A 13,152-nucleotide genomic window follows, 5' to 3' on the forward strand; every position below is an offset into this window, starting at 1 on the left:
ACTTCTTTTTTTTTTTTTTTTAACTGAAAGGAATGCACAGCTTAGTTCATAAAGCACACGCTTCCCTCCAGTTTTGACTTGGGCTGGGTCTTCACTGTAAGGCGCTGTCACTGTAAATACCTCCAGTATAAGTTGAGACAGGCCTGGAAGGAGAAGCTGTTTGTAGAGTACGTATAAGGACCACAGGATCCTGCCTGAAGGAACATACCAATCATGCAGACTGATATAACTCACTGTGTTGACGCCTTTACAACCAAATGCAGACATGCAGTCTATAATGGTATTCAAGTGGCATGAAATTTACCACAATTACTTGTAAACTGAATGCCAAGACAATCAGCGCGCACATGTAAAGTCAGTGTCTTTGTGTTTATATACATTACCTGTCTGCGTTCCACTATCAGTGGTGATTTACTTTGAGCATGGCCGAGCCCCTCAGCACGTCAGAGAATTATTTGTGTCATCTGAACTAAAATTACCATAAAATTGAGTAGACTTTTGTGCTTTTTTATGATGTTTTATATAACACAATCTGAGATAAAGGAGATTGGAGGCAACTCACCACCATATGGAGGGGTTATATCAGCAACAACAAAGTAAGGCTGACTCATTGTTTTGCGAAGGCTGAATTAATAACCGCAGCTAATACTGTATTTTCCGCTCATTCTATTCCAAGGTCATGTGTTCAGTAACTATGAGCAGCAGGAGGCACTGGGGATTACCTGCTGCTCAAGAGGAAGAAAAGAAATGCTGTGTTATGAGAAGAGAAACCTGTTTAATATAGAATACATCAATTTCAAATTAAAGTGTTTTGGCATGCTTTTAAATAAAATGTCGTTTAAATCTATTTTTTTTTTTACAGAACAAAGCCTCCAGCAGCTGTTGTTGTTTTCTGCTTTGTGAATACTTTTTGGTTGTGTTTTAGAGTCGTGATTATAATTTGTGGGATGAATACAACATTCCTTTTGGTCTTGCATGTGTTGGCATAGCCACCCGTCATCTGTTTACTATGATTCAGAAGTGCGGGGAATGTTTGACATAGAAAATAAAAGTAAAACTTTTAAAGGCAGCATTCATTTTCGCTTTTTCTGATCCCGTCTATGTAAAGTGAGACGAGATTGAAACTTTTAATGCAACAGAAGCGCTTTTTAGCACAAAAATGTTTTGACGAACACGTTTTTTTATTGGTCTATTTTATTGAATGGCAGTACAGATCGCAGTGACCTTTGCCAGTCTTGTTGACGTCAGTGATAGTTCCTCTTCCCTTTGTTCTGGTCAAAGCATACACACAAGTTAGGATAGGTTAGTTCAGAAACAATTACAACCTGTCACCTCCTACACTTCCTCCTGATCAGAGGTGAAACACATGCTCTGACATGTTTTGAAGTGAACGCTCTTTGCATCGGTGCCACATTTTGTCAGATATTATCTCCTCATGGCATCTATGAATGCTGTCAACCAGCCAAACCTCAGATAACATCAGTTTTAGACTGGAAACCTGAAAGGCATGTGAACTTCAGAGAGTAATGTTTTGAAATGGGTTGCATATCCTACAGCTTTTACAACAATGAAGCTATACAGTATAATGTATCTTGTCCCATCTCAGTGACTTGTGATATGAAAGCTTTATCGTTCTTAAAACTTGGAATCAACAAAAGCTACTGCTGCAAACATGCCGTGTGTCTGAGACTTTCCCAAGCAATGTGCTGACACCAGTTCACTATACCTGTATTGTTTTTTTAATCATTATATTGGCACAGAAAATCAAATGAAAACATTATTCTTGTAAAAGTGTATGCCTGGGTATTCCTTTGAAACTGACAATAATCATTTGTGTTAAGTTTTTAATATGTTTTTTTTTCATAATTGTATTTCTTTAATTTGATTTAATTTCTTCTCAGAATCATATATATATCAAATATATATATTTTATTCCAATTTATATATTTTACTTGAACTCCATTTTTTTTTTTTACATTATTCTACATTAATGCTTTTATTTTGAAGCTGCTCACCGGAAACCGCATCCTTTCTATTTCCGGGATGGCTTGACACTAACGGGCTTTTGACGACAGGGTCCAGAGGATGAAGCACTCGATTGTCCGTCGTATCAAGCTCGACTACTGACTCACTTGTAAGTTTTTTTCACTTTGTGTTTCACTCTCTGACAGAATATTATGACATTGAAGGTGTTATTGAACGTAAAGCACGCAATAAGTGCCGGTGAGTGAGCTCAGAGCGGTGCACCTGCGGGGTCATGGCAGGCTAACGACAAACTGGGAGACTAAACTTTCCTCACTGACTCTGTTGTGTAAAGTTAGTCTGAAGTTCGTCGACGAACTTTGCTGTTTGATCGTTTTCATAGCTTTGTTGCTATGTTAAATCCTATATTGTCAAAGAGTGGTTAACTCGTTGAACTTTGTCATGTAAACACCAAATTATGTTTAAAAATTGAATTAACCGTGTAGAGACGTTAGCTTCAATTAAGTTAAAGAGGTCATACGATGCAAATTTTAAAGTTCATGCTTTTATTTGGGGGTCCTAGTAGAAAAGGCTTACACAGTTTAATTTTCAAAAAACAATTTTCTCTCATATGGTGCATTGCTGCTCTTTTTAACACTGTGTCTTGAACGCTCTGTTTTAGCTACAGAGTGAGACACCTGCCTCTGTTAAATCTTTGGTGAGAGTTGCACATGCACATTACTTAGCTAACAGGCAGGATGTAGCCAATCAGAGGCAGAGTAGGGAAGGTAGTGTGATCGAAAATAACGAGCAACTGTATGTCTGCTGACTGGCTGGAGTTTATATATTTTATAATAAATAGGCTATATAAAAATGTGTATTTATATAATTGCTGTTACGTCGTGACGCACATAAGTTATAGAAGTAAAGACTCTAACCAGGCATTTCAGGCAGTGTAGAAATGTTTTCTGTGCGAGAAAGTGATTCCCTTTGGTGTAGACTTTGGGCTTTTTCACTTTGCAGACATTTTTACATGCACAAAAATGCTGCATAACAGGAAAGGAAAGGCAAAAAAAAAAACACAAAAAGCATAATATGACCTCAAATGACAGGATATCTGTTTGCTTTCGAAATTGCGCTGGGACATTTTACAGTGAATTAGCTCTCCATACACAAGCACAATAATTACAGTGTGCTTGTTGACATTTAAGAAAAGTAGGAGTGCATGCCCCTCTTAATTAGATTTTGAGAAAACCTTGGTAGTGCTAGAAAGTGCATGAATTGATTTATTGAGAAACTCATTTTAACTGACTGAATCAGAGGCTTGGGGCCCTTTTTTTACTTGCAAAAGTTTTGAAATGATGAATTAGCTAATTACAGATTATTCTTTTATGTCAATGGACAAATTGCTCAATCTTGTTGTTTGAGCTCTTCTCATATCTATTGACTTCCCTGAACAAAACCCTGACATCTACCATAAAAGGGCACTATGGAGTTCAAACTCAGAAATGTTTATTTAATTCCATAACTGAATAAACAAGCTGTTCTCAGAGGAAAATTAGGCCCTGAGAACACTGTTTGAAGCTACAGAGGTGGCAGGGTCCGCCAAATATAAACAAAGTAAAACACTCTGAAATTGTGTCGTTGATGCAGTTCAATTGCTAATAAATAAAAGAGAGCTTTATCTGTCTTTTCTGATTAAAATGTTGTTCCCCAAAACTACAAAGTGCTCCTTCAACACACCCAGACAGCATCCTAACAGCAGCATCCTTGGAGGTGCAGTCATATATCTTTACCGTGCAGGTTCTGAATGCACATTCAATAAGGCGTCATGTTTATACACGTGTTTACCGTATATCTGTCCTTGCCATTTTAGCTGTTGTGTTCAGCTTACAGTATCTATTTGTCGCTTCCTTTTCTTGATGGTCCTTGTGCGTGTATCATCTGTCTATTGCTTATACTTCCTCCATTCATCCACCGTTTTTTGTACCTTTTTACTCTTACTTCCTAGTTTTTTATTTGTATCGTGCAGTTTTCTTCCCTTTTCTTTAACTTTCCTACTTCGCAGATTGACCAGAAGCTTTCTAAATGGTTGTTATGGCTTCTTCGTGTCTATTTTTATCCTTTGGAAGCCACAGTGCTTCAACATTAGTGTGTCGTTGTTCCTGTCAACTGTGGAATAATACTTGATGGACTTTTATCAGATAACGTTCCCATGAGGTAACTGTTTGAGAACGAGGCTGAGATAGGATGTTGTTCTGACGCATTTTTGTTTTGGACATCTTTACACAATCCTTTTTAAATTGATCATCAATGCAAAAACTCTTAGTGGAATTGCGCCTGATGACACCCAGGGGAAATAATATTTGAATCGCCAAATATTTCTGTTTTGGGGATTTAAGCTTGTGGCTTTAGTGCTTCAGTCTTCCCGCTAGTGTTTTCCCATAATAAGATTTGCAGCGCGTAATGTGGGAATTAAATGACATGTTGTACAAAAAGTGACAGTAGGTGGTTTAGTTACTTGACCTCTATGTCCCCTCATGCTATGAAATCACTCCATGGTGACTCATCTGTCCAGCTGCCTAACACTGGAGAATATAAAGGCTTGTCTACCAGCTGAGAATCGCGCACACACATACACTCAATCTTTATGTCACTGAGACACTAAATTATTCCACCACCCCCTTACACTAATGTTTTCACTGTTAGAAACACTGGGGTGGTTGAGATCGTCTATATATCACGCTATTATGAGCAGGATTCTTGGTTTGTGCCCAGAATAACGACAGATCTGCCTTTTGAATTCTGATGATGGGTGTTGGAGCAAAAATACAGTATATCTACACCACCAGCTGTCCTGTAATATGTTACCAAGTATTGAATCACATATTCGACTTAGCCTCCTGTCAGGGTAAATATAGCCCCACAGGCTCCTTTTGATTTTTCTATTAAACTTAATAGCTATTATAGACAGTCTGAAGCAGAATGGGCAGGCAAGTACAGCTTGGTCAACAAAACCGAGCAGTTTGCATGCTGTGAGTTACTGTTCTAAAACCTCCGAAGTGGTCTGCTTTTGTTGTCATTTCATTATGAGGTCTAATCTTGAGCTTGCATGATCCATCCGCTGGAATATCCCAAGTATCTGCTTTAAACCCTGCCGCCTGAATGTGCCTATTATCTGTTGACAAGCTGAAACATGATTGTTAATCCTCAGGTAGTCATCTCTATTACCTTTTTTTTTTTAAAAAATCAATGGCCGAGGCTTATACTTGTCATTGCTGTCCATGTGTCGGCTTTGTCACCTTCCCTTGCTGTGGCTCATGAGCTGTCTTGTCACACTGATGCTGAGGAGAGGTAATTGGGCCCCTTTTCACTTGGTAAATGCTGTTCTGAGGACGAGACCTGCCTGCCACAGCTGAAGTAGGGTAATTTACTGTCGCTGAGGCGATATATTACACGGCGGATGATTGTGTTCAAGTGTACCGCACATTGCTGAGAAAGTGATAGATGTGTGATTTCAGCCTGAATAATAAACCCGCTACCTAACATTTGCAGACTGTATCGTCTCACTGTTCTGCTGGGATCGTATGTTAGAGAGCCTCGTTATAATTTAGTTTATTACCGTGGGCAGATGCCAGAGTGCACTGTAAAAAAAAACATGATTTGAACTCTCAGGAGTCGGGGTATAACAACTAATTACATTTAGGATGAGGAACTGTTGGTCATTTGTGCTTTCGCTAGATAACAATAACCTGCAAACTAGTTGTTATCAAACTGAGTAGGACCAGCTCGAGGGGGTCGCTGGTTGATTTAGAGACCTGATGCGCCAGATGGTTATCTGTAACTGGCTATCAAGGGCTAACTTCGACCAATCAGATCGACAGTAGGGGACCGCTACCAGTGGAGCAAGTTAGTAAATCAACCTCTTACCAAATCAAGTCAGAGGAGAGTAAAAAAAATACCCTTGAGTGCTGTTCTCATTTCTGACATTTCATAGGATGCTGATTGGTCCGAATAACTGTTGTTCTACCACAAGCCAGGCAAGATGGATTCTTGAGATGATGAGATCACTTGACGTTGCAAATCCATTTTTTTATCCATCAGCCTTGCAATGTAAGATTAATAGGGGGCAGGAAGAGAAAATAACTTGTACTAGCCTGTACGAATGCATATTTTTTTAGGTCTCTCTTCAGCCGTCTATTAATGCAGAATCAAATTAATCAACCTGAAAAGGGATTTCTGCATCACTGCGTTTTGGAAATGACTGGCTTCTTTGGGCTCTGACATCCGCTGTGCAAATTGAGTTGTTTGAAGACAGGTGTAAAGAGTTTGAAAGATGAGGGTCAGCACTTATGAATATAAAGCATAGTACTCTTTTGGAAAGAAATAGATTGGGCCCTATTGAGTTTATAAGCTAGGTGCTGCCCTTAATGAACAGTTGAAGAGTTCAACGCACTCTGCGCCCTGTCATGTGTGATTGGCACAGCTTGATTTGTCTCTCTTCCGTTTTACATTCCACTTCACTCATTTTGTGATTGCAAACATGAATAAATAAAGCCAGTGTGCTCGGGTATGTTCTCATTGGCCTGACATGACCGACTTGTTTGCATTGTTCTTTACCCCCGTGCCTTTAAAACAACCAAGTTATAGTTGAGATAGTTGATTGTGGCAGCAAGATTCAGGTGTTAATAACAGATACCGTGTACAAATGAGTAAATATAATAAAACAAAAGAACAAATGGACAGGTTAGGACAAAAAATAAGAAACGCCTGCACACTTGTGCCGAAAATAAATGTGATTCATTGAGTATAACATTTTTCTTTTTTTTTACATCTGACAAAACTGGCAATATAAAAATCCTGAATAGGTCTCCTCCCCAGCAATCATCTCTGAATGATTACAGGGCAGCATGAAGGACTCCATTGATAATATATGTGTCATTTTAACATCTCTGTCATACACCTCATAAAACTGCCAAACCTGAGACAGCGCTGCATTTGCCAGTGTCGCTACCAATCCATCTGGTTTTCCAACGGTAACGTAGCCCCACATTTGTGCCAACTACAGTCCCACCTTTGTTTGTTGCCATGAGATACCGTGTGTCAAGATGTAAATGGTCTTCAATATGACTTGCAAAACTTTGATTATCCCGAAACAGCAGGCCTTTTTCATTAAAGAAAAAAATCTGTTAGCTCTTTGAATAATAGCAGAGACCTCTAGCATTAGCCGACAAATAGCATCCCCAAGATGTGGCCTTTGTACTGGAAATAGCATAAAGTTTAAGACTGTTTTACGCTCGTGTTCGTGTTCGTGTCCGTGACTGTAGAATTGGAGAAACTGCTGGTTGAAGTACACGTTGTAAATACTGTCTGATTTCCATCAGTTCACAGGAGCATCCCTTTTGTAACTAGCCGCATGTTGACAGGTTAACAACCAACGCTGTAAAACTTGTTCGACCACATGAGCCAGCATTACCAGAGCAAATCATCAAACTCCCATCATCAAAGAAATTGTCTACACACTTGAAGAAAATGCTGCATTCAATGAAATATTTGGATTTCTCTTGTTTTTCCTGTTGATGCACTTATTTTGTGCAGCAGTGAACCAAATGCTCTCAAAATACACGACTTCTATTGCGCAACTCCTTTCTAAATAGTGCTTTATTTTTATGAAACAGAATAGATTGTTTTTCATTTAAAAGTCTGGAACCACTGAAAAATTATATTTCCACTGAAGAGTTCAGTAATAAAATTGTCAACTCATATTTTAGTTGCCTTTTGTGAGTTGATATAAATGTAGCTGATTGTCGATATTGATCGCAGGCCCCTGTATCAAATTGAAATGGTACCATGGCAGAAATGTGCAATTTTCCATCTCTAGTAACCTACGTCTGCTGACAACTTTGCGGTGAACTGATGATTTCTTTTTGATTTCCCCCAATAAATCTACCTAAGTGATTAAAGAGCGATTGTGACAAATGTGAGGACGCACCTTTTAAAAGTGACTGTATGACTGTATATTGATGGTCGACGTTAAATGGGTAGAACACAGTTTTGAAAGGAACTTTTAAGGCCTAATATGGAAGTAGATATGCTAATGTTTGAGTGTGCCAGCTGGAGATAGAGCTGTACCATTAGTGTCACATTGTGCAACTCAGCATTGTTCCCTTTAGCAAACGGAAATAGGCTACAGCCAACCTCTTAGGTAGAAAGCTGCTGTGAAGATGAAACAGTGAGGAAGATGAAGGGGAAATACAGACAGTTCTGGGATGGAGTCGGGCCTGGCGACCTGTTCCCTGCCTCTCCAACTCAAATTCTCTCTAATCTCTACCACTATCTACTTCACTTCACTTTATTTTTCCCCCTTCCTGTCCTTGCCTCTCTATTTTTCTCCTCTTTATCACCCTCCACCCCCACAACTTCTTTTTTTCCTCTTCTTCCCTTCTCACCCTGTGCATAGGGAGCGGTGTTTTGGCAGTCATGTGACTTTTTGTCCGGACACAATTGCCGGTGTTTGCCATTGGCCGATGTTTCTTTGAAAGAGCGTTGGTTTCCCGGGTGACAGGGAATGGCGGCACCACTTCACTTTTCTCTGCAGCTGCCTCCCCCCCCCCCCTCCCTTCTGCATTGCTCTGAGCTGGTCTCTCTCTGTCTCTCCCACAGGCTGTGGTAGATCAGGTAGCCCACGAGCACGACACACACAGACAGTGACGGTGGCTGTGCAGCTCTTCCTCTTCTCCCTCTTCTCCTTTTTCATCGGGCAGCAGGCAGTCACAGAGACCATTAGGCTGCAGGAGGTGAGTGAAACAAATGGGCTTGTTTGTTGAGATTTAGCTGTTTTTCTTCCACGGAGTTTACACTTTCTTTTTGTTTCTTTTCTAGTTGAACACATAGCTTCACTTGTTTCCAGTTGTACAGATAACATATAAAGTAAATGGAAAAGTCCAGGACAGATTACTCACTGATCAAACAATTACAGTTATAAAGTTAGTCTTTGTTTATCAGGTGTATTAGTCACCATGGTCAACATCATTTGACATGTAGCCTATTAATATGTAGCCCAAGATTAAGTGATGACATCATTCAGAAAGCTTTTTCAGCACAAGTATAATCATCTATTGTGATCACTATTAACTCAAGTGTGTGCATCTTCGACAAATTGTTTATGTTATGGCACTTAATGCCTGGCGTGGCTTTTCAAGCGTCCAACAGGACAGACCATGACTAAAAGCATGTGTAAATGATGGAGTCTCGATGGGCCGAAGTTATTTCTCTGCTGTAATGAGAGCTGTACAGTAGGCTTAGTTCCTTTTTTATGCTCCATGAAAGATTCAACAGCTGTGTGCTCTCTCCGCTCTGCTCCGCTCGTCATGGCACAACACACAATATGGGTTGTGTTTGGGAATCGGGCCACTCTGGGTGGATTTTCTGGCATGGTTACCATCCTGAAGTGGTGCCCTTTCTGCCTCCCTAGCCGGCAGCCGCCAACCAGGTGGTCGCGTCTGCGTTTGGTAACCGTGGTAACGCTCGCTGCCCCTCCCTCAGGTGCACTTTATCTGATGACCTGAAGGATCCTCCTGCACACACACACACACACACACACACACACACTGACACTCCCATACACAAACACACTATAGCATCTGTTTGCTGACACTTGACCCCTCACATAAAGAAGGGACACATGAAAGAAACGTTTGTTGCTGATTTTGAGAGTGTAGTCATGCATGTTGGGCTGGTTGGGTTCGCTGAATTTTCTGACAAGACTGCCTTAAAGGATGCCAAACTATGACACGATGATTAAATGTCTCACTTGGGCCGCTCACTTCTAATTATATTGAATATGAGGAATAAGACCTCAAGAATTTGCATCGTAAACTCATTAATCTGTACGAAAGATAAAGTAGAGTGTTTGCACTCCGGCACAGCTGATTCAAATGCTGAGCTTGTTATCGAGCTCTGCTGAAGCCTGATAACGACCCATTCATTTGAATCAGGTGTGTTGGGGCAGGGAATTGTCTGAAACGTGCAGGACTATCATAAACACTGGACTATCATAAACGATCAAAATCAATCAATAACAAATAACGTTTTTAATTTGCTTTCAAATCCACAACAGGGGACCGACCTTAAAAAAAAAAAGGAAAGTAATAAGAAAGTAATAGCCAATTAATGTCCATAATTCAGTCTCAATACTGGAGGCTGTTACTGAGTGTTAGGGTTACTAACCACTAAACCATACAAATTAAAGAATAAATGGGACAGACAATGAGTTAATGAGTGAGTCAGTGTACCAGATAAAGCAGTGAATGTCATCCTCATATATTTCGGTGTCCTTGAAATCAAGCAGCATGGACTCAAGTAGTCCCAATGAATACTCCACCAAGTTGTTCTGCCCCTCAGGTTATACTCTTGTCTCTTAGTAAACAATCAAGCTATTTATGTCTGGCTGTTGACCCTAGACCACCTCAAGCAGGTGAAGAGTCTAGATACTTGTTGAAGCCCGTGTTTTGGGTAAGGTCATTCGTCAGGGCTTGTTAAAATGATTGAGCCGACTCCTGTTTGAGGCCACAAATTGGAGCACTCACCATTTCAAGTCTCTTGTTACCTTGAGGGAAGCTGATTTGATCTGGAGCTGCAATGGGGAGATGATGTAGATCTCAGGCTTTTTTCTTTTTTTTTTTTTTTTTTTTTTAACATCAATTCTGTGTCTGTATTGAATGTTTGAAGGCTCATGAAGCGAGCAGGACTGGAGTGGGTGTCATTGATCCACAGCCTGGCATCGCATAGCTGATGCAACCAGGAGGAAACTGGTGCCGAGGCCTTGTTGTTGCGTCTGACAGCCTGCCATGATGTCACCACTGCTGACCCTACAATCCTCGCATTCCTGCTGATTGGGTTTTACGCGGACGTGAGGGGGAATATGTGGGAGATGTGTGGGAGAGATGCACAGACTGGCACGCATATGGTCTTTGTCTAAGCGCTGATTAGTAATCTGGCATATCCACCGACACACACACACACACACACACACATATACTTACACATACGGCATTAATTCAGTGTCATGCACATGCCCACTTCAGCCCACACTTGGACCCTCTACCATCCTGATGAAGACAGTGATGGCTGTCTCATCGGCCTTAGTTAAAATTCAACAGGTCTTGAAGTGTCTGTACTTGAAGCTCGGTTGAATCGGTTTTGCATATCTCCTCTGCTTCAAAACTGAAATGCCTGCTGTTAGAATGGTATGATTAGAGAGATCCAGCTCCATTATGCACTGCTGTCATCATGTCTTTGTGTGTACGCATGCGTGCATACATTTGTGTGTGTGTGTGTGTGTGTGGCTGTAGTTATAAAAGACTTTCTTACTATAACACAGCTACAGCCCTCCTTTGATCCGATAAAGCCACAGAAGGAGAGAGATGACAGGGCCGGTGCAGTGAAAGCTTTTAAATGCTGTTTGTGCTGTTTGAGCTGCAGGTGTTTGGATAGTCCTCCCCCCCCCCCCCCCCCCCTCCCCAGACACTCTGCGGAATAGACCAGTATCGTAAACAATGTGTTGAGTAAATGGACCGAAAAGTGATCTTGCCTTCTTTGTGTATATGGAGGACAAATTGAAAATCGTTTTAGGCCTGACAAAAAGATGTAAGGAGACGTTGTCAGACAAAACAAACCAAAGGTGGGGCCGTACAGAGAAAGGTGTAGACAGACAGACAGACTTGGCGTCAGCGAGTGTGTCCGGGGGGCCTCTCTCTCGCTCTGTGTGGGGCTTACAAAGCTTTTGTTCACCTTCGACCCCTGACCTGCTCCCACCTGATAGCTCCTGTGTCACTAACTCGCATTTCCTGTGCATCCAGTGCCCCCCTCTACTGGCCTCCTCTTGCCTCTTTTACCTTTTTCACACTGGTCAGAAAACCCACCATTACCCACTAACATCTGGCCTCTACTTGGAAAAGGGTGCAGTCAAGTCATTCCTGGGTCAAATGACTCAGCAAAAGTCACAGGTATTTCTCAGCTCCAGCTCTCATTGGCAGCGATGGAAACATGACACTCGGGTGGACACCCTAATTTCCGCAACTTTTCCAGCATGATGCTACGACACTTTGGAGTTGTGATGTCAGCGCGTAAATGCTTTTCCCTCTATCCGGCGTTATGTTTGAAAGAGAAACTGAAATAAAGGAAATGTTTTCAGCCACAGTTGTGAAGTTCTTCTTCCCCTTCTGTCCTGAGAAATCCACAGCTAAGCCAGGACCTAAAGCTTGTGTGGAGGGGGGTCACTGGCAGTAAGGTCTTGTTGACTTTGATGCGCTTTTGTCCACCGGCTCACTTGCACTTCTTGAATGATGACCCCGCGTCAGTCTAATAATAATCTTGTTCTATATACTTTATATGTGTTGCAGCAACTTTTTGACCTCGCTATTCTTTTTCCCTCCTCCATGCACCTTGGAAGTAGGTGAAGTTGTGCCAGTCACTTCTACTCTGCTTCTCACTTGCACTTCTTGTAATGGAGAGAGACAGCCCCCAGAATCACTGTCAGCTTCCCATCCAACTTTGTGCATGAGTGAAAAGTTTAGTCCTACAACGGTCACAGCTTTCTCTGCTATAGCCCATTTTATTTATTGACAGGAACAGCACCGAGCAGCACAGTGTGACACTAATGGTACAGCTATATCTCAAGAGACCGAGCATGGCTATACATCTCGATGTGGGATGAGCACAAACTGACTTATGTAGAGGGAACGAACAAGGAGATGAGACATTTTGAGGCACTAGTTCGTCTGGAGGACCACTTGAAAGCACTGAAGGACAATGCTCCTGCATTTGATTGAGGTCCCAATTATTTCACCTCTAGAAACACTTTCTCATGTAGCTCCTCGTAAAATGCAACACAAGGCCATATGAGAGTTAGGTGTGTTCATTTGAATGGCGGTCTCTTAGAACTGAGCCAGTCTGGACTGGTTCTGAGTCACAAGGGGGGAACAGAGACGATGGAGAAAGGGTGCCGGAGCGCAGCCAAAGTTCTGACAACTTGGAAGACGCTAAAAGCCAATCGAGACTCTCTCATGTGCTTTGTTAGTGTGATCTGAAGAGAAAAATAAGCCTGTGTTTTTTTTCAACGCCTTCGTTCCTATCCAGTGTTTGAAGCAACCCAACGTTTGTTTACCTGCAGCGTATATGTTAATCCAC

At 41.4% G+C, this 13,152-nt stretch overlaps 1 protein-coding gene across 2 annotated transcripts in view; it reads left to right on the forward strand.

Annotated features, from left to right (window-relative positions):
• Positions 1-2,020: 2,020 nt before the first annotated feature.
• The window catches only part of rassf7a (Ras association domain family member 7a), a 38,363-nt gene continuing 27,231 nt past the window's right edge, over positions 2,021-13,152 (forward strand). Inside the window, exons 1-2 of one of the 2 annotated variants that reach the window (XM_030426599.1) lie at positions 2,021-2,134; positions 8,626-8,759. The gene's annotated coding sequence lies outside the window, so the exon portion shown is untranslated. The remainder of the gene's footprint in view (positions 2,135-8,625; positions 8,760-13,152) is intronic. The other variant, XM_030426602.1, reaches the window with a different exon arrangement.

This window comes from Sparus aurata, chromosome 8, assembly GCF_900880675.1.
Source record: "Sparus aurata chromosome 8, fSpaAur1.1, whole genome shotgun sequence".
Taxonomy (NCBI): domain Eukaryota; kingdom Metazoa; phylum Chordata; class Actinopteri; order Spariformes; family Sparidae; genus Sparus; species Sparus aurata.